Source organism: Colobus angolensis, unplaced genomic scaffold (assembly GCF_000951035.1).
Source record: "Colobus angolensis palliatus isolate OR3802 unplaced genomic scaffold, Cang.pa_1.0 Scaffold440, whole genome shotgun sequence".
Lineage (NCBI taxonomy): Eukaryota > Metazoa > Chordata > Mammalia > Primates > Cercopithecidae > Colobus > Colobus angolensis.
Window position 1 is genome coordinate 791,210 of NW_012117822.1, and position 23,802 is coordinate 815,011.

At 37.6% G+C, this 23,802-nt stretch overlaps 1 protein-coding gene across 1 annotated transcript in view; it reads left to right on the forward strand.

The window, feature by feature from the left end:
• KCNB2 (potassium channel, voltage gated Shab related subfamily B, member 2) overlaps nucleotides 1–23,802 on the forward strand; it is a 405,717-nt gene continuing 381,915 nt past the window's right edge. The window contains exon 1 of the mRNA XM_011957428.1: nucleotides 1–397. The gene's annotated coding sequence lies outside the window, so the exon portion shown is untranslated. The remainder of the gene's footprint in view (nucleotides 398–23,802) is intronic.

Genomic DNA, 23,802 nt, shown 5'->3' on the forward strand with positions numbered 1-23,802 from the left:
CTCGGTTTTTCCTCTTCTGTTCTAGCCCTCTCTCGTCTGGGTGGCGGTCGTGGCGGCAGGGGGATGGGGACCCCGCGTGGGGAAGGGGGTGAAGATCGATGAAGATTATTGTTCTTTTAAAGGATGCCTTAGCTTCCTCCCGCCGCCTCTCCTCTGAACCTTCCTACTAGAGACCGTGAACCAGAGTCAGGGATGTAAAGACAGGGGGAAAGCACGCCAGGAGCTCCAGCCAGCCGGGGAGACCCTCCTCTGTGGAGGGGAGGGGGATTTCCAGCGACAGATCATTGGCGAAGGGGATCGTCGCGGGGAGAGGCTCCCTGGAGGGAGCGGGGAATCCCACAGCCCTTTGTGGTGCCCGAGCCTATGCCGCCTGCTGAGCGGGGTCTGTGGGAGCTAGGTAAGTGGCGGGGGCATTGCTGCTCCCCGAAGGGGTCTTCCTTTAAGAATGAATCATCGCGGCAGCCTAGCCACACTTGAGTTGCTAAAGGAATTGGAAACTGCCATATGGCGCCCAGTGGACTTACACACAAAGCTGACTTAGCCCTGAGAGGGTTTTTAATGTAAGGCTCCTTCCCGGTGGGGAAGGCGCTCAAGTGTTAGCCCCTGAGAAGCTTCCAAGCAGCCTGACTGGGAAGGGATGGGGATGTTATTTCTAGGAGCCAAGCTCTTGTTGCCTTCTGTCTATTTGTTGGTAAACGCCACACTCACATGCACACACTTGTGGGACTGGATTTAGGGAGTGTGATGTCTCTGATGTATGAACGATCCTCAGAACACAGAGACATGCATGCATTTTATTCTTCAAGCGGTGCGCGGTCTCCTCTGTAGCACGGTTCCTGAGGGGGAGAACGGGTCTCTAAGGAAAGCGCTTCATGGCTGTTTCCAACACACTCTGCTAGGGGACTTGGGAATACGTTTGCCCTGAATAGCACCAAAAGACATCGACCATTTGCCTCATCATTTGCTCCTGATGCTTAATGATCCTCTTCAAAATAGTATGCCGCCATCCATTTTCTCGAGTTGTGAGCATTTATGTGTATTCATTCATAAAAACTGTCAAGTGTGCAATATGCACAAACATGCCATTTATGCAACATTTATGACTGCACATGTGTTTCAACAATAAGTAATAATGCATGCAAGATTACACTGAAAAAAATTTAGTATGCACATACACTGGGTTAATTCCACGCAGGTTCCTCATTCCTTCTAATCAAGTTGTGCAATAATGTCAAGATTTTAAGTATTGTATCACATTTTCATTTTTGCACTATTTTTTTTTATTTTGTTGGAAATCTGATTTTTTGAAACCGAGGGAAAGGAAGAGTAAGCATTTTATTGTTGTTAAATGTGTAGTATAGTGGGGGACGGAGATCTCTTGGTTTATTTACCAATAAACAGCAATCAATATATTACACTTCATTGTACGAGAGAGAGAGATTTCGGTCAAAAATCTTGTCTTACCTGTCAGTGCTGAATAACTTACGGGAAATATTTTATAAAAGAGGGTAACATTCTTAAGTTGTATATAAAGAAAATACAGTTTTGTTTTATCTATTTCACTCTTTAGGGGCGTGTGCGTATGTGTGTGTGTCAATAAATATAAAGTTGTCCAAAGCTTAACTTGTAATATATGAGTAAACCCCATCTAGACTAGACATCTAGGCTAGAGAGTTCTTTGTTCTTAAATTAACTCAAACAGTTTAGTGATTTGACACATTACAAATGTGTATGCACATTTAATTGCTGTTTGAGGTGGTGTTTTTAATGTAAGGGCATGGATAAAGTGCTTACTTGTGTGATTGCATGGACTCTGAAAATACTGAAGGTCCAACGTAGAAATAACTTTCTGCCCCACTGAAGGAAAAGTATCCTCATCACCTAGAAGAGTTAATATGCTTCCACAAAGTAAATACCATAATCCCCTCCCTCTTGCCTTCAGGTTTAGAACAATTGTTTATCACAAATAGAATTCTGTCTAATGTACCCTTCTTCCTTTTCTGGCACCATTCAGACTTTTGGAGAAAAGAGTGAATCACTTGGCAGTTCTGTTTGTTTTCTTCCTCCTTTAACCTTCATCTTTCCCTCTCCATGTTAGTGTTCTCACATCTCCCTCATACACAAACCCACACGTATCGACTCCAGAAAATCACTCTTCTGCCTGCCACTTTGAGAGTTCTCATCTCACATCTTTCTTTTCTATTGCCTTTCTTTTCTTTTTCTCCTGTTTTTCCAAATAGAATCAATCTATGCATCAGTTAAACTATTTTGCATTTCACTGTTCTCCAAATCCAGCAGTTCAATTTTCCAAGCATACATATTTACTGAATATTCAGAGGGATTAGTAGAAATTATTACTTTATCCATTCCTTTCTGTTTGGCTTTTAAAACTTCATTGTTTAGGCAATAGGGCAACTTCCTGCCTTTTTAACTTTCAGTATGATAATAAAAGTGAGATTGCTAGAATAACGAAATGGCAGGATATGGTTTTGGTCACGTTTCTCAACTTAAGAGTGTGTCTGTCCAGGTGTTTTGTATACCTGCCTGCATGTCTACAAATGTGCAAGTCTGCAGAGCATCTTCATTAAACGTTGAAAAACATTTTTTCTTGAATGCGTATCTGGCATTCTTATATGGTAGAGAGATCAGTATATGTGTATAATGTATTATGAAAGTAGACCCAAATCTAGGAAATCTGTAAGATACATTTCATTCTGCCCTAATGCATTTTTTTCTTCATAAAGAACTAATTAGTTCCTTTAAAACTTACTATCTCTTAAAGACTAATTCCAAAGGAAGATTCTTAAAGTTAATAGGAAATCTCACACATATTTTAAGGAAAATATATAAGGGTAAGATATTCTACTTATTTCAAAATGTAATTTTTTGAGATTTGTTTATATTCTTCAGATTTTTACATAAAATCGTGATTCCTATTATTTTCGCAGAAACTTCAGACAAGTGGACAGTACAAAGGCATTATATGTGATTTCTTTTTTAGCCCAGCATTTTTTGTTTTGTTTTGTTTTTTGTTTTTTTAAGGCTAGAGTTTGACTTTGTTACTCCCCAAGTGATAGAATAAACTTTATAGCGCAGAGCAGCATTAGGTTTTTTAATCACATTCTACAAGTATCTTTATAGCCTAGATCTGTAGGACATTCTGTTTCATTGCTTATTTCCTCCTTGTGCTTCTTAAATATGTATTCCCACCAACTCTTAACTGCAAGTACTAGTTGTGAGGCAGAAAGCCATATGTGTGAGACCAGTAATCCCTTGACCTATGTAAGCCAAACCCTTTTATTTTATCTTAAAAAGTGCCTGTTCCTATAGGTTGAATTGTAACTATCTTTGCTATCTGATTTGATGTCCCATAGCCACTCATTGACTCATTCATTAATTCATTGATTACTTACTAAATATGTGTGTGTGTATATATATATATATAGGTATATGGAGAAGAGTGCTTGAATAGAATGTAACAAATGCAAAAAATATAGAAGCTAGGCCCTCCCCTCAAGAATTTTTTAAGGAAAAAATAAAACTTGAAAAACTAGTTGAAAAATCAGTTATAGTTCAAAATGAAAGGTCTTTTTTATACAGAAATGCACTTAATACTTAGCAAATTAATTAAGACAAATCCATGAAGAGGATCATGAAAATTTTCACAAAGTATGCATTTGGCAATTGTTAGAAAACAATAATAGTAATAATATTATTAAAATATTTAAATTTAAATTTAAATTAGAGTATTATGATTATAAGTAATACTATTTTATTGACATATGTAAAATAAAGTTATTGTTATTATTATTTATAGCTCTTACTTAAGGCACATACTGTTTTAAGCATTTTGCAAATATTATTTTCATTCTCACAGCCACCCTGTGGGGTAGCTGTCAGAAATGCCCTTTATTATATAGATGTGAAAACTAATGTTTAGAGACTTTTCTTAACTTGTCTAAAGTCATACAGGAAATAAATGGTAAAGTCAAGCTTGAACCTAGGTGCTCTGGCTTCACTTAACCACTATGATATTCAGAAGTGTTAAGAACCAGCCTAGGCAGAACAAGAAAAAATGCTTGCAGTTCCTAGGTTTATTTGGAACTCTATCTTCTCACTCACCAAAGGATGCCCTGGTTATTACTACAGGGGGATGCTTGAAAAAGGCCAAAAGTAAGAGAAAACGCCCATATTTTTGACATGAATTTGAAATAAGAACGTAGTTTAGATTTTTATAATGTAGGTGGGATTTTATCAGAATGCTAACACATTAGAAACTACTAGCTTTACAGTGACCACAGAAAATGAGGCTGGCTGATGCAGACGATCTGACTGGTCAGTTTATTTTCATTTTCAGGTTTTTTAAAACAAGTTTGTGAATTATTTTGAACATAGTATTACAAATATGTTTAATTTAGCTACTCTTAGAATTATTTATTTTTTTATTTATTAGTTTTGAAATATAATTTTTTACGCAAGTCCCCATTTTTTTCCCCTGTAAAACATAATGCAAATATTTCAATGGAAATTAAAATATAGTTACTTAACAGATTTACATACTAGTATAGTCTCTAGAATGCTTTTATTTTATTAAGTGCAGAGTTACTATGATAAAATTATGAAAACATAAATAGAGATTTTCATCAAGAAAAGTTTATATATTTGAAGAAAAGTTTTTTCTAAATAGCTACAACTTCTGTTTATGTGAACAATGTCATCCAGATTAAATTTCAAAGCTAAAATGATTAAATATTGCCTGCAGGAAGCCATAGAATCAAATATTTAGATATATCCTCATGATTGACATTTTAATTTTTCACACAAATATTAGGTCTTATATATTCAATCACATTGTATAGCCAACCTTGAACCTACAATTGGCTTATTACACAAAATTTCATTTTAAAAGTTTGGGTATTTTAGAACTTATATACATTTCCTTATAAAAATAGTACTTTAAATGATGTTTAGGTCCTCAGACCAATCCACCAAAGCCCTTTTAATAACTAATACACCTGAAGTACAGTACTGTTAGTACTAAAAAAACCCCACAGCCATTATGTATAGCAATACTCCTGGGGCATCATTTGATTTACATAATGTTTATTGGCTTCCTTTGTGTGAGACTCATTTGAGATACAGAGGTGAATGCAGTACTGCCTAGGTCCACAAGGAGGAGAGAAAATGGAGAGGGTATTTGTACACAAGTAACTGACATTAGGCAGCACAAAGTAAGCAATATAAGACCAATAGGGGCAAAGTACTGAATAATTGATTCCGAGTTCTACCATGAAATCCAGGGACTTCATATCCCTTTGGGGTTCTTATTTGGTAGTTCATCCTAAAGGTGTCTACTGAGCTTCTGTGTGCTAAGTCCTAAGCCAGTTATTAGAGACATAAATATGCATAAGACACCATGCACTCACAGCCTACACTTGTAGAGAAATAAATCACAACCAAATATTATAAATGCTATTGATAGAGTGGGATGGCAATTCAGTGGAGTAGTTGTATGACAGAAGCATCCCAACAGTAAGAAAATACAGTTGTTTTGAGTTTCTAAATATATTTAGAGCCACGACACTATACTCAGTCAGATCCAATACCCCCTTTCTATAAGCAATACTTTGTAATGTCCCCTTTACTTTCCTGAAATAATATTTATAGATAATAAATCATATTTACACATATAACATTTAAAAATCAATATAAATTCCCTATCTGTAATAGAGTAAATAAGAAGAAAGCAGCTTAAGATAAAGTAGTAGGCTTATCAATACATATATGCTCAGATATAACTACACTAAAAGATGTACTAAAATAATCAAATGATTGCTACTTAAAATGCATAAGTTTGGATAAGAAGATAAGTTCAGATAAGATTAGAAGATAAATTTGGATAAGATGATAATATTCAATTGAACATTGGTGAACTTTTGTATATTTGGCATTTTGAAATAAGAGCAAAATAAATATATTCATTGAGTGTGACAGCAGCAATTACAAACAGATGTGGGTGTACTGGATTGGTGAATCAGTTAACAGGAGCAGCATGATAGCTGGTGACATAACTTCTCAAAATGGTGAGCAAATCTTGGTGATAGCACCTTCTATCATTCCTAGAAAATTCCTGTGTAAAAACATGCTATGAACAATAGGGCTAGGGTCTAGTCACAGACAAACGCAAGCAAGTTTTTCATTTACATAGGTGTCTGGTGAGATGTGTAAAAGTTATGGAGGAAGCAGGATTTCCTGCATTCTTGGGCCTTGCCCTTCAAACACTTGGCAACTTTAGGAAACTCACTCAAAAGGATTATGTTCCTCTCATTCAGCAGCACTGATTATGGCTGTGTTCTCCCATTGAAGAAAGCCAATCCAATTCTACTGTGTGGGTGGCTATTTTGAAAAAGCAAAGCTCTCTATGTTTTTAGTATGAAGGTAAGCTTAGCAGCTGACTAAATACAAAATAAATAGCAACAAAATCAAACTGTGTAAATTGCTAAACATTAGGGACATCCTGTTAGTGGGCATAATTTGATGATTTAGTTATCACTGTGAAGAGTTTCATTTTCTATGTGGGATAGTCAGACAGGACTTCACAGATGAAGTAACATCTAAGTTCATTTTTAAAAGATGAGTAAGCATTCTCCAGGTGGAAAAGGAGGTGGATGGAGAGCATTCTAGGCAGAGGGAACAGCATTTGCAAAGCAATGTCATAAAAGGGGCTTGACTGTTGACTGAAGCTCAGCATTGGCAGTTGTAGGGAAGTGATGGGAGACGAGGCTGAAGAAGGTTGGGGATTAGGTGGGAAAGGTGTTTATGCCATCCTACATAATTTGGATTTTATCCTGAAAGACGGGTTGTTGGTGGAGTTGGTGGGGGCAGTCAAAAGAAATTTTTTAAAAAGTGGTATAGTCCACTTTATTTTTGGTGACAATCTCTGAGCTAATGTGAATAGGATGAACTTTAACAGGAGAAAAGATGGATACTTTGGAGACTAGTTAGGAGCCTTTCAAGGAATACAACTAAGATAATGTCTAAGACTTGCTTTAAACAGGGATGGTGAAGAAGGGGAGGAGGGTTTGAATTTCTGATGGCAAACACTTGCAATCTAAGGGTCTCCAAGTCTTTCACCTCTCAATACAGGTAATAATAACAGGCATTAGCTTCCTTTTTCGTTTTTCAAGGGTGATTGTATTAGTTAAGGTAGCTTGAACTTCTGTACTAAACTTCCATATTTCAGTGGTTAATAGAATGGACATTTATTTTTTCCTTATATGAGAGTCCAATGTATGCATTCAATGCAGTGATTTGGGGACCCAAGTCTTGCTCATGATACTAGAAACATGAAGTTCTCTGCATCCCCCTGACACCGTGGAAGAGAATGGACATAGAGAAGGCACACCCAAGTAGTGACACACCTGGCTTCCATTCACATTCTGTTGGTGAGACAGTCACATTGCTCTGTCTGTATACAAAGAGGGCTGGAGTATGCAACCTCTGGGTGGGAGGCCACTTTCCAGTCATATTTCTGTATCATGGAAAGGGAAGCATAGATTTTGCTAAACAGAAATTTCTACTATATTCTGCTCTCTGGCTACAGGTAAGAAAACCTTAACCCCAGAAAACAACCTGAATCTCACCTAGTCACTGTATCCATCTCAAAATCCAGGTTCTATGGCTGATGCCCATCACCATTCAGTCTGGATATGGCCCCTCATTGTCTAGAAACTTCTGTACTGAAAGGCAAGTTATCGGTCTCCAATATACAGGCATACCTCATTTTTATAGTGCTTTGTTTTACTGTGCTTAACAGATGCTGTGATTTTCACAAATTGAAGGTTTGTGGCAACCCTACATCAGGCAAGTCTGTCAGCACCATTTTTCCAACGTTGTGCTCACTTCCTGTCTCTGTGTCACATTTTGGTAATTCTCCCAATATTTCAAATGTTATTGTTATATAGGATATGGTGATCCATGATCAGTGATATTTGGGGCACCACGAGCTGTGCCCATATAAGATGGTAAACTTAATGGATAAATGTTGTGTGAGTTCCGACTGCTCCCCTGACTGGCTATTCCCACAACTTTCTCCCTCTCCTTGGGCCTCCCGGTTGCCTGCGACACAACAATATTGAAAATAGGCCAATTAATAACCTTACAATGACCTTTAAGTATCCAAGTGAAAGGAAGAATCACATGTCTGTCACTTTAAATCAAAAGCTAGAAAGGATTAAGCTTAGTGAGGAAGGCATGTTGAAAGCCAAGATAGGCTGAGAGTTAGTCCTCTTGTTCCAGTTAGCCAAGTTGTGAATGCAAAGGAAAAGTTATTGAAGGAAATTAAAAGTGTTACTCCAATGAATACATGAATGATAATAAAGGAAAAAGAGTTCGATTGCTGATATGGAGAAAGTTTTAGTGGTCTGGATAGATCACATCAGCCACAACATTCCCTCAACCAAAGTCCAATCCAGAACAAGACCTTAACTATCTTCAATTCCATGAAGACTGAGAGAAGTGAGGAAGCTACCGAAGAAAAGTTGGAAGCTAGGAGAGGTTGGTTCATAGGTTTATAAAAACTAGGCCATCTCCATAATATAAAAGTGCAAGGTGGGCCAGCCTCAGTGGCTCACGCCTGTAATCCCAGCATTTTGGGAGGCCAAGGCGGGTGGATCACGAGGTCAGGAGTTCAAGACCAGCCCGTCCAACTTGGTGAAACCCTGTATCTACTAAGAAAATACAAAAAAATTAGCCAGGTGCGGTGGCAGGCACCTGTAATCCTAGCTAATCGGGAGGCTGAGGCAGAGAATTGCTTGAACCCGGGAGGTGGAGTTTGCAGTGAGCCAAGATTGTGCCACTGCACTCCAACTTGGGTGGCAGAGCAAGACTCTGTGTCAAAACAAACAAACAAACAACAAAGAAAAACAAAGTGCAAGGTGAAGAAACAAGTGTTAAACACAGAAGCTGCAGCAAGTTATCCAAAAGATTTAGCTAAGATCATTGATGAAGGTGGCTACAATTAACAATAGATTTTTAAAATTTCTTTAGAGACAGGGTCTCACTCTGTCACCCAGTCTAGAGTGCAGTGGCATAACAACTCACTGCAGCCTTGAACTCCTGGGCTCATGGGATCCTCCCCCTTCAGCCTTCCAAGTACTTGGGACTACCGGCACGCACCACAACACCTGGATAATTTTTTTATTAAAAATTTCTTTAATTAAAAAAAGACAGGGTCTCACTATGTTATCCACAACAGATTTTTAATGGAGATGAAACAGCCTTCTGTTGAAAGATGATGCCATTTAGGCCTTTCCATAGCTAGAGAGGAGAAGTCAATGCCTGGCTTTAAAGCTTCAAAGGACAGGTTTACTCTCTTGGTAGGGGCAGATGTAGCTGGTGACCTTAAGTTGGATTCATTGCTTGCTTTCTATTCTGAGAATCCTAGGACCCTTAAGAATGATGCTAAATTTCCTCTGCCTGTGCTCTAGAAATGAAACAATGAAACCTGAATGACAAGGCATTTGTTTACAGCATGGTTTACTGATATTTTAAACCCACCATTGGAACCCACTGCTTAGAAAAAAAATTCTTTTCAAAATATTACTGCTTTTTGACAATGTTTCCCATCACCCAGGAGCTCTGAGGGAGATGCACATGGAGATTAATGTTTTCATGCCTGCTAACACAATATCCACTCTGCAGCTCATGGATCAAGGAATAATTTTGACTTTCAAACCTATTATTTCAGAAATACATTTTATAAGGCTATACCTGCCATACATAGTGATTCCTCTGATAGATCTGGACAAAGTTAGTTGAAAACCTTCTGGAAAGGATTCACAATTCTAGATGCCATTAAGAACATTTGTGATTGATGGGAGGAAGTCAAAATATCAACATTAACAGGAATTTGGCAGAAGTTGATTCTAACCCCCATGGATGATTTTGAGGGATTTAAGACTTCGGTGAAGAAAAGAACTGCACATGTGGTGGAGAGAAGTAGAATTAGAAGTGGAGTCAGAAGATATATATGAATTGCTGTGGCCTCATAAACTTGAGCAGAGAAGGAGTTGCTTCTTATGGATGAGCAAAGAAAGTGGTTTCTTCAGATGGAATCTACTCTTGGTTGAAGACACTGTAAACATTGTTGAAATCACAACAAAGGATTTGGAATATTACACAAACTTAGTTGATAAAACAGAAGCAAGATTTGAATTTGAACAAAGTGTGAGTGTGGCTAAAATGCTGTCAAGTAGCATTGCATGCTACTGAGAAATCTTTTGTGAAAGGAAGACACAACTGTGGCAAACTACATTGTTGTCTTATTTTAAGAAATTGCCACAGCCACCCAAATCGTCAGCAGCTACCACTGAGATCAGTCAGCAGCCATAAACATCAAGGCAAGACCCTCCATTAGCAAAAAGATACAACTCCCTGAAGGCTCAGAGGATTGTTAGCTTTTTTTTTCCCAATAGAGTGTTTTAATTAAGGTGTGAACATTTTTAATAGAAATAATATAAAATACAGTATTTTATAAACATTACCTTTACATGCACTGGGAAACCAAATATTTCTCTAACTTGCCTTATTGACGTATTTGCTTTATTACAGTGGTCTGGAACTAAACCTGTAATATCTCTGAGGTGTGCTTGTATAATGATGGATGAAGTTTGGAATCATTGCATTTAAAATTTCCATTTGGAAAAGTGAAGAATGGGAGACATAGATCAGTCATTGACTCATAACATGGAAGAAATCCTACTGGATATTGTTAAAGGGCCCCTGTCCTGGCAATAGGGCACATTCCTTCTTTAGACCCTTGTTTGCTATCTTGGAAGAAATTCTTTGTTCTTTGTTCTATGTAGTCCAGGCCAACTTCTGGGAAGTTCTTCATTATCCATTATTCTCCATGGCCACATGCAAAATGGGTGTTGGGAAGTATACCCTTCCTGGAACTTACAGGGCTTTATAGGCCTTCTTCTTCCCAATCCAAGCCTAGATGCCTAGAGGTGGTTTTAAAGTCATAGGGTTTTTTTTTCCTTTTTTCTTTTTTGTTAGGCCTGGCTCTTAATTTCTTTGATAATACAATTTCCTCAGAATTTTCATAGGTTACTTATGTATTTGCTTTCTGTCAGTTACACTACTAGCTACAGTGAAAGTTCTTTCCTATTCATAATTTTTGAAGCTGTTTCATTCCTTTGTTCATGTCTTATCCACCCATAAGTGGTTATGTTGGGGTCATCTCAAAAATAGGCTTGGGTGGTTAGGTCACTTCATTAATGAGATATTTACTGCAAGTCTGAGTCACTTTGTCGAACTGAGAGGCTATAACGGACTTCTGCTACTCAAAGCCTTTTTCATTGTTATTTCTCACCCTTATCCTCCCTAAAGCAGTGGGCTGTTGCAGCTTTATGAGGTCTTCTGTTTCAATCAATTGTTTTGTAATACTTTGCTACAGGCAGTGAGGAGCAATCACCACACCACACAGTAACATTTTGGCTCTTTGCAATCTTTTTTTCTGAAGTTATAGACCTGCCTTCTAAGTTCGCACAGTTGTGCCAGAGTATGGCAGGGTCCAGGCATCTCGTCTTCTATATCCCTTTCCTTGCTTGGGGCAATGCCACATTATTAGATTTTTGTAAAGGCAGCACTCCCACCCGCCTAACCTCAAGGTATCAATATTAGGATAATGCTAGCTCATCCTGTAACAAACACCAGAATGTTAGCGATTTGGCATAACGAAAGTATATTTCTTATTCACATAACAATCAAATGAAAAGTGCGAGAGCACAGAAAAGGCATGACCAGTTCTTAAACATCTTGACTCAGGTGTGACAACAACACTTCTGGTTACATTCCACTGATGAGAACTAGTCAGATACCCCTCTATCTAGATGCCTAGATGAGGGGGCTGGGAGTGGGGGCTGTGAAATGTAATATTTGGCTCAACAGGAACTTCTCAGTGGCAATTCTATAAGGTGAACTATAAATTTAAATAGACAACTAGCCATCCCTGCTGTCGTCATATTTCTTCAAAATAAATTAGGGGGGAAAAGTGTTCGAATTGCATCCACTTACTGGTTAATCCATGTTGTGGCACATCCTTTACCACACTCCTGAAAGGCTCCTCTCAGACCTCTGGGATGTCTTCCTCTGGGACACATCTCCCTTCCTTCTCTAAAGCATCAATCAGTATTATAGTGTTCTCATATATAAAAGACTCTGGCTGAGTGCATTGGGATAAAGGATGGTAATTATAGTGTAGACAAGAAACTAATTCTAATTAAATGTTAGATGTCACTGCTCCTAAAAATGCATTTACCATTTCTCATCACAGGAGTTTTCTCACTGGTCCATATCTCACTGGGACCCAAGTACCAGCCATTTTCTGGACACTTCACCAACCATTTTCTAGGTCTCTCTCTTCCTCTGGACACTTCCTCCCATCTCTTCATCCAGAATTTTCCCACTATCCTTTCTCAGGGTGACAATGGATGATTCCAAAAGACAGAGGTAGTTCATTATGCTGAACTGTTTAACTCTTGTTTGCCTCTGACTTGCCCAAGGGCACTTGCCAGTAATAGCCAAATAGCCCATTATGTTTTTATCTGAAATAAGAAAGCAATTCTTTCCCTAGGAGGACTTACTGCTTCTTATACTCTAACTGGCTGGAAATTGTAGCCAATTTTTTTACAAGTGCACATTCAGCTAATATTTATTAAACACGTTTCGGGTGTAAAGTACTCTGCTAGGTCATGAGGTTATACAAACTTAGTCCTTACCCTTGCGAGGCTTATGGTCTGCCTGAAAACAAACATAGAACCCCTAGATCCCTGGCAGTGCTAATTGTAGTGAGTTTGCCCAAGGTCCAAACAATTGATAATTCTTTGTATTGTGGACATTTTGAAAGGGATGGGGAGTAGCAGCATGCAGGCTGTGGTGTGCTGAACTGGGGGAGCTGAGACATTAGGCTGTCATTATTTCCCAGAGATAAATTCTGTGCTCTGCTTCTGGTCACTTAGTTATTTTTTGCAGACTCCAGGTCTTAAGCTATGTGGTTCTTTTTACACTCCCCACTCCTATTTTCTAACAGTCAGGAAAAGCCAGTCCTACAAGGAGATCAGCCAGGTATGGGAAAGTGGCATCTGGAGAGAACAGACCAAATGACAGATGGCAGTCCCAGTAGACAGGAAGTTAGACTTTCTTCCTAGGGAATGTCCTGGCCGAATATGGTAAGCAGTGTCTGGGAACAGGTGATATTTGGAGATTCAGACAGGCAGGCCTGACAGAGACAGGAAGGGTTAGAATGGTCCAGCCCCATAGGCTCAGAATGCTACCGCTGAAAGGAATATAGAGTTTAGGAAGAAGCCTCTTTTAAGTAGCTAGCAGGGGCCTACACAGTTAAGACATCTCCATTCTCAGGAAAACAGGGTGGTGTTCACTTTATTAATGAAAGGATTCAGGCACAATGGACAGGACCATTTCTTATGCCATCATCAAAGCACCAATCCCACTTTCCTGAAGTTTCACTGTAGCTTACTAACTGGACTCTTAGTTTTTTATCTTGCCCTCTCAATTAATTAATTTTGCCCCCCCTTTTCTTTTTTTTTTTTTACAAAAAGCAAATCTGATTGTGTCACTTATTTACCTAAAACCCTTAAATGATTTCCCACTTTTCTTAGGATAAGGTCCTAAACCTTCAACTTGGGGGCCACCATATTCCTTCTTCATTTCCCAAAGCATCACTTGTAGAAGGCTGTTGTACACGATGGGCTCTGGTCAGTCTGGCCCCTGTCCGCCAGCACTATCTCAGGCACCACTCATCCCTTGTTTTCTGTTACAATTTCTGGCTTTATTTTAGTTCATCTTAAGTGTCCTGAGCTTTCTTGCTAGAGACAGTCATGCATAGTTACTTGGGATGCTCTCTCTTCCCACTTTCACCTAATAAATTCTTACTCATGTCTCTGAACTCAGGTCAAAAATCACTTGCTCAAAGAAGTCTTCTTGGCTCCCAGAGCAGGGAATGTGTCTCATCATGCTGTCTTCTAGCACCCTGATTCCTTATGGCACTTATCCCAAATCTAACTTTAAATTTTCAGGCATTTATTCATTTAATATCAGCTTTCTTGCACTAATATCAGCATCTTTTGCAAGAATATAAACTCAGTGAAGGCAGGGATTGCCCCTTTCATGCACTTCTTTATCCACAGCACCTCTCACAACTCCATGCACATAGCAGATGCTTATTATTTGTTTGTTGAATAAATGAGTGAAGGAATGGATGGAGCTGGGGCCCATGTCAAGTTCTAGGTCATAAAATGGAACCAGGAGCCCAGTTCCCAAGAATTGCTGTTCAGCATAGGGCAGGATAGAACCAGAGCAAGTATGCCTGATGATGAAGCACCAAACCATGACCGTGCATTATTTACATTCATGAACTCTTTATATTCTTCTTGACAAGTACCAAGATGGTCCTAAAATCCAAGAGGAAGTAGAGTTTGTAAGTGGAGGCCCAGGGTATACCACTGCTGGGAATGGAAGTAGAGTTAGAAGGTGGTAGAAACACAGTCAAGGCAAAACATGGTGCTTCCAACAGAATTTTTTCTGCTATTCTTATTAAGAACAGAACTTATTTCTTATTTAAGAACAGAACTCAGCCTCATAACTTTACAGGAAAGTTGTCTAGACCAGTGCTTCCCAATAGAACTTGATGTGATGATGGAAATGTTCTATATTTGTGCTCTCCAATACAGTAGTCACTAGCCACATGAGCTATCGAATATTTGAAATATAACTTGAGAGACTGAGAAGTTGAATTTTAAATTTATTTAATTTATGTTGAAATAGCCACATGTGACTAGTGGCTACCATGCTAGATAGTATGTAGGTCTAGACTATTATTAGCATGAACTACCTTAAGAAACTAAGTTTCAAAAGCAGTATGGTTTAAATTTTAGACATATTCATTTACAACCAGTGTTGGCCTCCAGTTTACCATATAAACATGTAAGCAATCTCTGGTGCCAGGTGCCAGTTTGACTTTGATGTGTATCTCCTAGGTACATCCTATTGAAGGGATTTGAATGAACTATCTCTTATTTCTGTCCACTGGCGCTGATCTTTATTGAGGGCATTTCTATCTTTAGGCAGGCTGTACAAAATGTGAAGTACTGTACACATGTAGAACACTTCCTCTGTAAGTATCTATGTCATGACTGTCTCACATCCACTTTTCCCAGGCAAGATTTTTTTTTGTGCCCTCCCCTCTTCTCTCTTTCTTTCTGTTTCCTTTTTTAATGTCTAAAATGACACAGATACAACACTGTGTCCTTTAACAAGTTCCTTTTCTTTTGCATATTGATTTCTTTTCCTTTGTGCTTATTTCCAAAAGCTGTTTTATCAGTTCAGATCCTTAACAACAAAGAAATTAAACACACACACACACACACACACACACACACAGACCAAAATACAGTTCAAATCATTAACAACAACAACATCTCAGAAATGATGATAGATCTTGGCTTGCTGATTAATACATTTTGGATATTGATCAGATATAATAATTTCAATATCAATATATGAAGAATTTAACATAAGGCATTGCTCTTGGTTTTTCCCAGTTTTCACCTAGATAACATGGTAGTTGCATTTAATCCTTTGAAATTGCCCATTTGTCTGACTCTTGAGTTCTTTGCCCTGCTTTCCACAAATAAATAACTTTCCAGTGAGGAAATACCAGAATAACAGTGTGGTGTTTAGAAGGCAAAAATCTGAAACATCATAATAAAGTAATATTTTCAAAGAAAGAGTCTATCTTTACTCCTTTTTCCCTAGTCTGAATAGCTTAGAACAAATGTGCCTCAGGGCTTTCATGCTAAATGTTCTCAGTTCATAAAATCGTGATTATTAATCAGGCTATCATTAAATATTAAGTTACTTTTGAGATAAATGTCATTTTAAATTTGGAATCCTACTTTTTTTTTCTAAATCTAAGGAGAGCATTTTCATTAGGCTTTATGGAAAGAGTGCACATAGAAAGCTTAGAAGCTATTAAGAAGCTACTTCTTAAACTTGGCTTCTGGTTTCATTTGAGCCCAGCCAAATAGTTTCCAGCATAATAAACACAATTTGTAAACATCTATATGAAGCTAAAGTAGAACATTATGGTCATCATTTTTATCATTTTTTTAAAATCTGGAGAGCTATTTTATTGCAGGCATTTTATAACATTCGGAATACAGTGTTTGATGGGTAGCAGTTGCTCAATAAATATTTGTTGAATGAATTACCTCAAAGAGTTTTTAAAATTACAAATGGTGGCTAAGGCTATTACATCCATAAATGCATACTATATTCCACAAAGTCCCATGAATTAAAATATCCATGTCATTTGCTGGTACTTTATATTAGCTTCTCTTCTTTTACAGCAATATGTTTAAATCAGGGAGAGAGTTTCAACTAGGTGCTAGTTAAATACATATTCAAGTCCGTAATGTTGTCTGGGCCTACAAAACACATGCTAGAACACTAAACCAAAAGTTCCTGTGATATTCTTTGCAGTGATCCTGTGGGTTTCTTGAGAGCAAAGGGCTACTTTACCCAATTTTGCATCATCCCCCATGCTCAGTATTTAGTGACAGTCAAGTAACATTGTTTTGGAAGGAGGAGATGGAATGAGAGAGGAATAATGGATCTAAATCAGTATTTCTTATTTATATTTTATGGTATTTTTCCATTCTGACCATTATTGGAATAATAGAAATTATAGACTTATGTTGTAGCCAGGAATCATTAATAATAGGTTCAACTTGCCAGTATTTATAGGTTTCACTGGGTATGAGATAGTCAGATTACTCTTGCTTCACATTTTTTTTTCTTCCACTGTTTAAATTGTATATTTATTTTTGGTGCTCTGAGGTAGCAAAGTCTAATGCAAATAACTAGATTCAGAAGCAGGACCTTTAGCTACTGGCCCTGATGCTGAAAAGGCCCTGGGAAGATTGTTTAAATCTACCAGTGTTTTTCACCCAGTTAGAGTGGGCCCCTTCCAACTACTATACATTTTGTATTTTCAACATTTAAAAAGTATTGGTAGGCATCTATTTTGACCATAAATCTTGAATACTAAGACAGTTAGCATTACTTCTGAAAGTCACATACTAAAACTTACGTTTAGTTTTAAAAATTCAGAGCTGCCAAAACAGTTGCCAGTTCTACTATCTCTATCCATAAGAGAATTGTAACGTGATAATAAATGTTATACACGTCATTCAGGCCAAGGGGTAGACAAAATATTACAGGAATTATTTGTGGTTCACTCTCACCTTCAGTGTCATGCTATTAGGATTGCTCAATATTGATCCCATATTTTGGCTTATTTATTATAGGCATCTAGAATCCTTCAATTCAAAGAAAATTCCCAGTGTCTTATAAAGGTCAAGAACATGGTCTTTGGATTAAGATAATGCTGGGTTAGAATTCTGGAGGCAGCACCTCCTAGTTGTGTTATGAGCAAGAAACTTACCTTTCTGAGCTTCAGTTTCTTTACCTGTAAATAAAAGATAATATTACCCACCCCAAGGAGAGATGAGAAATAATGAGAATTCTCACCATGTGAATTAACTGTGATAAGCACAGTGGCTACATATAATAATCACTCAATATTTGGTAGGTGATGAAAGTGATAATCATTAACAAAACTAACAAAGCAAATGAGATCATAACTTTGGCTCTCCTTCAGATACAACTCTAAGAATATCCCTACGTTCTAGGAAATGTAAATTTTACTTATGGGCATTTTGATCTTAAGCTGAAATAAAATCCAAATTGTAAATTTGTGAATCCATCACAATAGCTTATTTTACACCGACATGTTCTTTTATTATAATCCTGACTACATGCAGCTAGCAAAGATGAAAAACAGTGCTTTAAATATCACCATCTCTAAATCCAGAAAAACTACTTCTTTCCTTGAGGAAAAAAAATGAAAAAACCCATAACAATATTAAAGAAGAATTTTTTAAAGGAAAATAGAATCCATAATTTCACAACCCTTAACCACACTACTCCTTTCAGTGAGAATAATAGCCTTCGTTTATTTTTGAATATTTTCTCCCTTTGTCCATAGTAACATTCTCTGTTATATACTGTTGCAACCATAATTATTATGATTTTTCCACACCGTTTTTCTCATTGTTTATTTCAAGACTGCATCATCTGGTACAAGTCACGTGAACTCAGGGCTTCAGTTGGTCCATCTGTGGTCCCTAATTTTTACATTTTTATTTTAGAAAATGTTGATGGAAATTGATGCGTTCATGTTCCTCACCAAATGCTTTGATATTTTCTTATCAAATTTTGCTGAATTGTATTTCTAGCAGTAAATTTAACATCCTAAGATTCATAGATGCTAGTAGGTCATCTTGCCCATCTGCCTTTTTTACCATTAATTATTTATTATTGTTGTAGCTTTCCAATGTTTTACACAACAGAGACACATGGTAGGTTGAGAGAGGGGGCAGGGGTGAGGGAAGGAATATTTATAAAGTGCCATACACAGATGGATGGTTAAAAAATGCTGTTTAATGATCCTCACTAATGACAAAGATGGATGGAAAACATTATTCCCAAGGAATATGGAGATGGTGGTGTCTATAGTTCAGGGAACCTCTTCCCTTTTCTGTCTAATAATGAATAGAAATAGTATCTAATAATGAATAGAAAAAAGTCAAGCATACAATCGATTGTGACAAAGTCCAATTTTTAAATTAATTCCATAATATCATTGATTTGTTAGAAACTTGTTTTTCATGCTTGAATCTAGAACACAATGTTTTGAGTATGAGTAGTCAGAGAAAGAAAAAACGGGACCTCCAGTTGATGCTATGCCGAGTGTCCCAAGGTGAATTTTGGAAGCGGTCTGCTTTGAGGCTGAAGGTATGGTATCTTAGTCCTTTGGGGCTATTACTATAGGATATCTTAGACTAGGTAACTTATAAACAGAAGAAATTTATTTCTCACAGTTCTGGAGGATGGGAAGTTCAAGATCAAGGTGCTGGCAGATTTAGTGTCTGGTGAGGGCCTCTTCCTTAGAGATGGTGTCTTCTTGCTGTGTCAAGGACACAGGCTGCTCTCTGGGGCCTGTTCGGTGGACACTAATCCCATTCATGAGGGCCCTGCTCTCATGACCTAATCACCCCCAAAAGGTCCCACCTCTTAATACCATCAGCTTGGGAAGCAGGATTTCAACATAGGAATTCTGATGGGATGCAAGCATTCAGACCATAGCACATGGCCACCTGTGTATTGTGATTAGAATATACCAGGAAAGACTCTCACCTTTCCCCTCACATGATTTTCCCATCCCAGTTACTGCCCAGCATGTATTTCCATTATTATAGGATTATTCCTTTGAGGCTTCACATGGAAATACGTTCTATTATTTAGAAAGAGAAGAGATCATTGTTGACAAGTATAAGCTTATATTTTGAAGAAAGAAAATGGACTCACTAACTTCGATACGTTCTTCTCTTTTACTTTTCTTTATTTTTTTAATTGGTAGACGTGCCATCATATTGAAGAGGCCCTCACCAGACATGAAAGCTGAGAAATGGATAATTCACTTGTACAACATTTTAAACTTAAGAACTTTACCACAGTCAACTTTTTCCTGTTCCTCATCAGTCCAGTCGAAGATGTAGATGAGTAGTATTCACACAGATATCTCACAGAACCATAAAATCGCAGTGACAGAAGGCACTTGAGGGCCATCTTGTCAACCTCCACAGACTAGGAGTTTCTCCTGTGTATACCTGATGGGTGATCACCTGGGTCTACATGAACACTGCCAGGCAGTGGGCCTGGTGGTTTTTTGAGGTAGCACTGTCCGTTGTTGGGCAACAATAATTACTAGAGAGTTTTATATGTGTACAAATTATTATCTACCTAGTTCCAGGAAATCCAGCTCTTATTTTTAACCGAGGCCTTGTTAAAGTTGGCAAATAAAGGTCATCAGAACTTCTAAATAAATTGGAGGTTATCCATAATAACTGGTAATATTATATTATGTTAACCAAAATATCTAACAAAACAAACAAGATACTAGTGCTTTGAAATTTATTACTTATTCATTCATTTCTTGGGGGGTGGTCCACAACATGTGTTAAGCATCCATATTAGGTGACACACTAGCTAGGTACAAAAGATGCAAATATGGATACAAGGATGTTTGTCAATTTTAGTAACTCACGTCAAGTAGATGTTTCCAGGTTTAAGCCCTCATGGCAACTTGTACTTTGCTGTTGTTGTTTTTATTAGAATTGTAGTTAGTTGCTTGCATGTTTGTAGAATATCTGTTTACCTCCGTGAGAGTGTAAGCTGTACCATGTCAGAGACTGTGCCTCAAGCAGCATAGGGGTTCATACATGTTTGCTGCATGATAAGAAAGGATTCTAATTGAATAGTTATAATGAGAAAAGCATTATAATAGATAAAACAAACTTCTAACCCACTGAAGCAGAAAAGATTAATTCTTTCTGGGAAGGTACTTATTCTTGATCTTGAATAATGAGTAAAAGTTTATTAGGTGGAAAATGCGGAAAAGAACATTTCATACATAGGAGTCATATTGAATTTGGGGAATGGCAGGTAACATAAAGTAGCAGGAATAAGAGGAAACTGAATTTAATAAATAAGGAAGGAAATAATTAAACCTGATTATTTACTTTTTCAGTCAACTAATATTTATTGCACGTCACTTGGGACACAATGATGAATAAGATCAGATGTGATCCCTGCCCTCCAGGAACTTAGAATCTAGTGAAGAAGATGGATATTTATCAAATAATCAAAGTAATCATCCCAACAAATATAAAATTGATGTTGTGACAAATGCTACTACAGGTGAAAGGTACCTGGTTCTATAAGTTCTTACAATAAGAGGATTATTGTATTGTCAAGGAGGTCAGGGGACAATAAGATGTGATCCTTGAGTTGATAGCTGAAGGTGAAGAGGGGAAAGAAAGATGTACAAATTCCCTGTGTATTTGGGAATTTGTACAATTTGTACAATAGGGAGAATAGCACATTAAATAAATGAAAGAAGGATCTACAACAGAGAGAGGGGGTTGGGGGACAGCAAGGGACATGTAGAAGCACAGAAGTAAGTGAAAGATAGACCTTGCAGTCTTTGTATAGTGTTGTGTCTTTTTTTTCTTTATTTTCTTTATTTATTTATTTTTTGGAAATGGAGTCTTGCTCTGTTTCCCAGGATGGAGTGCAATGGTGTGATCTCAGCTCACTGCAACCTCCGCTACCCAGGTTCAAGCAATTCTCCTGCCTCAGCCTCCTGAGTAGCTGGGATTACAGGCATGTGCTACTATGCCCGGCTAATTTTTGTATTTTTAGTAGAGACAGGGTTTCACCATGTTTCCCAGGCTGATCTGGAACTCTTGAGCTCAGACGAACCACCTCCCTCAGCCCCCTAAAGTGCTGGGATTACAAGTGTGAGCCACCGCACCCAGCCAGTGTTGTGTCTTAATCCTGAGAGCCAGGAAGCCATGGGAGCATCTTCTACAAGAGATGGCGCTGACCTGCTGGTGTTTGGGCTGTAGTGTGCAGAGCTGACTGGAGAGATCAGTGCTAGGGAAGCAGAGGTAAGGAAAAAGCAGTTCTGGGAAGTGCACCTCTCTTTGCAAGAACACAATTAAGTTGCCTGACTGCGGCCATTACCCTTTACTGAAACAAACAATATGTAGGAGATAACTCATCTCAACTTGGTGTAGTTTGGATTAGTATTTTGACATGGGGGTAGATTAAGAAATAAAAGGTTTTTAAAACTCTGACTAGAGGTGAAGGGCAAATAATAATGAGGTGGAATTTAATGGAAAGAGACTTTTATAGACAACTAGAGATCTGGGTTCTAGTTCAAGCTCAGCAACTATCAACTGAGGTCAGCCAAGTCATGTGACCTCAGTGAGTCTCAGTTTTAAAAGATGTAAATAAAGAAATTGGACCAGATCATATCTAAACTCCCTTCTGCCACATTCTGTGATTTTAGTCTCAAAACATGGAGGTATATAAAGCATGGTGTAATACTTAAGTCATAGAGACTTCTCAGTATTTGAGCTTTTAATACAGGCACATTACCTATAGCATGTTTGAGTATGGAGAAATAGGAACAGAATGATAATTTAAAGTGTATTTTTACTATGAGACAGAGCCCAACTGAGAAACGGTCCTTGTACAAGAATATTACTACAAACGGTCCTTGTACAAGAATATTACTACTAAACATTTCAGACCAATCATTACACGATCTAAAAGTTAATTTTTACTGGAAGAGACCTTACAGATTGTTCAAATCCTATCCAAATTTCATGAAGATTTCCATATTTGGTTTCATAGAGGCTAAGTCTATCTTATGCCAAACATCCAAATGGAATGTAAAATTTATGTCATTCATCCAAATAGTGGATTGTATCATCCACATGGAATACCAGGTAGTGACTGAAGTTTGTGATTTATTTTTCAGGATATTACTGGGTGGCCCATTGTTTCCCATTCCTTTCAGTAGTACCAGTAGATTCTCTGGTTGCCTTCCTTATTTTTTTCATCACCTTTAATCTTTATCCCCTTCACTACACTGTGAGTCTGGGAAGACTTGCAAAAGAAAAGATTTAGGAGGACACATCTTGGGTGCCAATATAAAGGGCACTTTAACCATCATAATAGAGAACCCAGTAGCTGAATAGCTGAATGTGGATATAAAAGTTTGAGGCCTTTTCTGTGTGCATTTTGAAGCATACTAAAAATTTCCAGCCATCACAATACCTTGTAGTCTATAAAAGGTCCAAGATGCTTTATCATTCAATATTATATTTTTCAGAATAAAGAAGGGTTTTTTTTTTTTCTGGTCAGCTATGTTTTATAAATGGTCATTTTTCTAAAAACCAAATCTGGTGTTTTATTCTGTAATTTTAGTGAATTTTAGTGAACATATATGTTTAGGGCCTAATTATTTAAATAATTACCCTGATGAAGAAAAATTATATTATGGGTCTAAACAAAATAGTTTATTTATAAATTTGGAGACAGCTATGATATTGAAAGATGCTCATATTACATATCCTATTTATTACTTGTCTTGTCCCCTTCTTATTGCAACACAATGCTTCCTTTGACCACTGAAAGGAAAGCTTTTAGGATTTCATCTGAGTGTATCTAAAAAAAGCATCGGTTATATCAAGGATAAAAGTTCTAATTTTTTTTTTTTTTGAGACAGAATCTCACTCTGTCACCAGGCTGGATTGCAGTGGTGCAGTCTCGACTCACTGCAACCTCTGCCTCCCAGGTTCAAGCAATTTTCCTGCCTCAGCCTCCCAAGTAGCTGAGACTACAAGTGTACACCACCACTCTCAGCTAATTTTTGTATTTTTTGCAGAGATGGGATTTCACCACTTTGGCCAAGATGGTCTCGATCTCTTGACTTCGTGATCTGCCCACCTCGGCCTCCCAAAAAAGTTCTCATTTTTTTTTAAAACTAAGGAGTATATACTTGTGCTAAAGTTAAGGAAGAAATTGATATTAGCAGCCTTCGATTGCAGAAAAGAAATGTCACCTTCCACTTTCTGAGGACAAGGACAGCATTTCAGTTATTCCTAGAATTTTATATATTAAAAATAATAAACAGTATGAAATTTATTAAACACTTCTGACCAGGTTCTAAAGTAATGAGGTTGCAGGTTTGTTGAATTTCTTAGGATAGCTGAAAATTTCCAGGACCTTACTTTAAATATATAT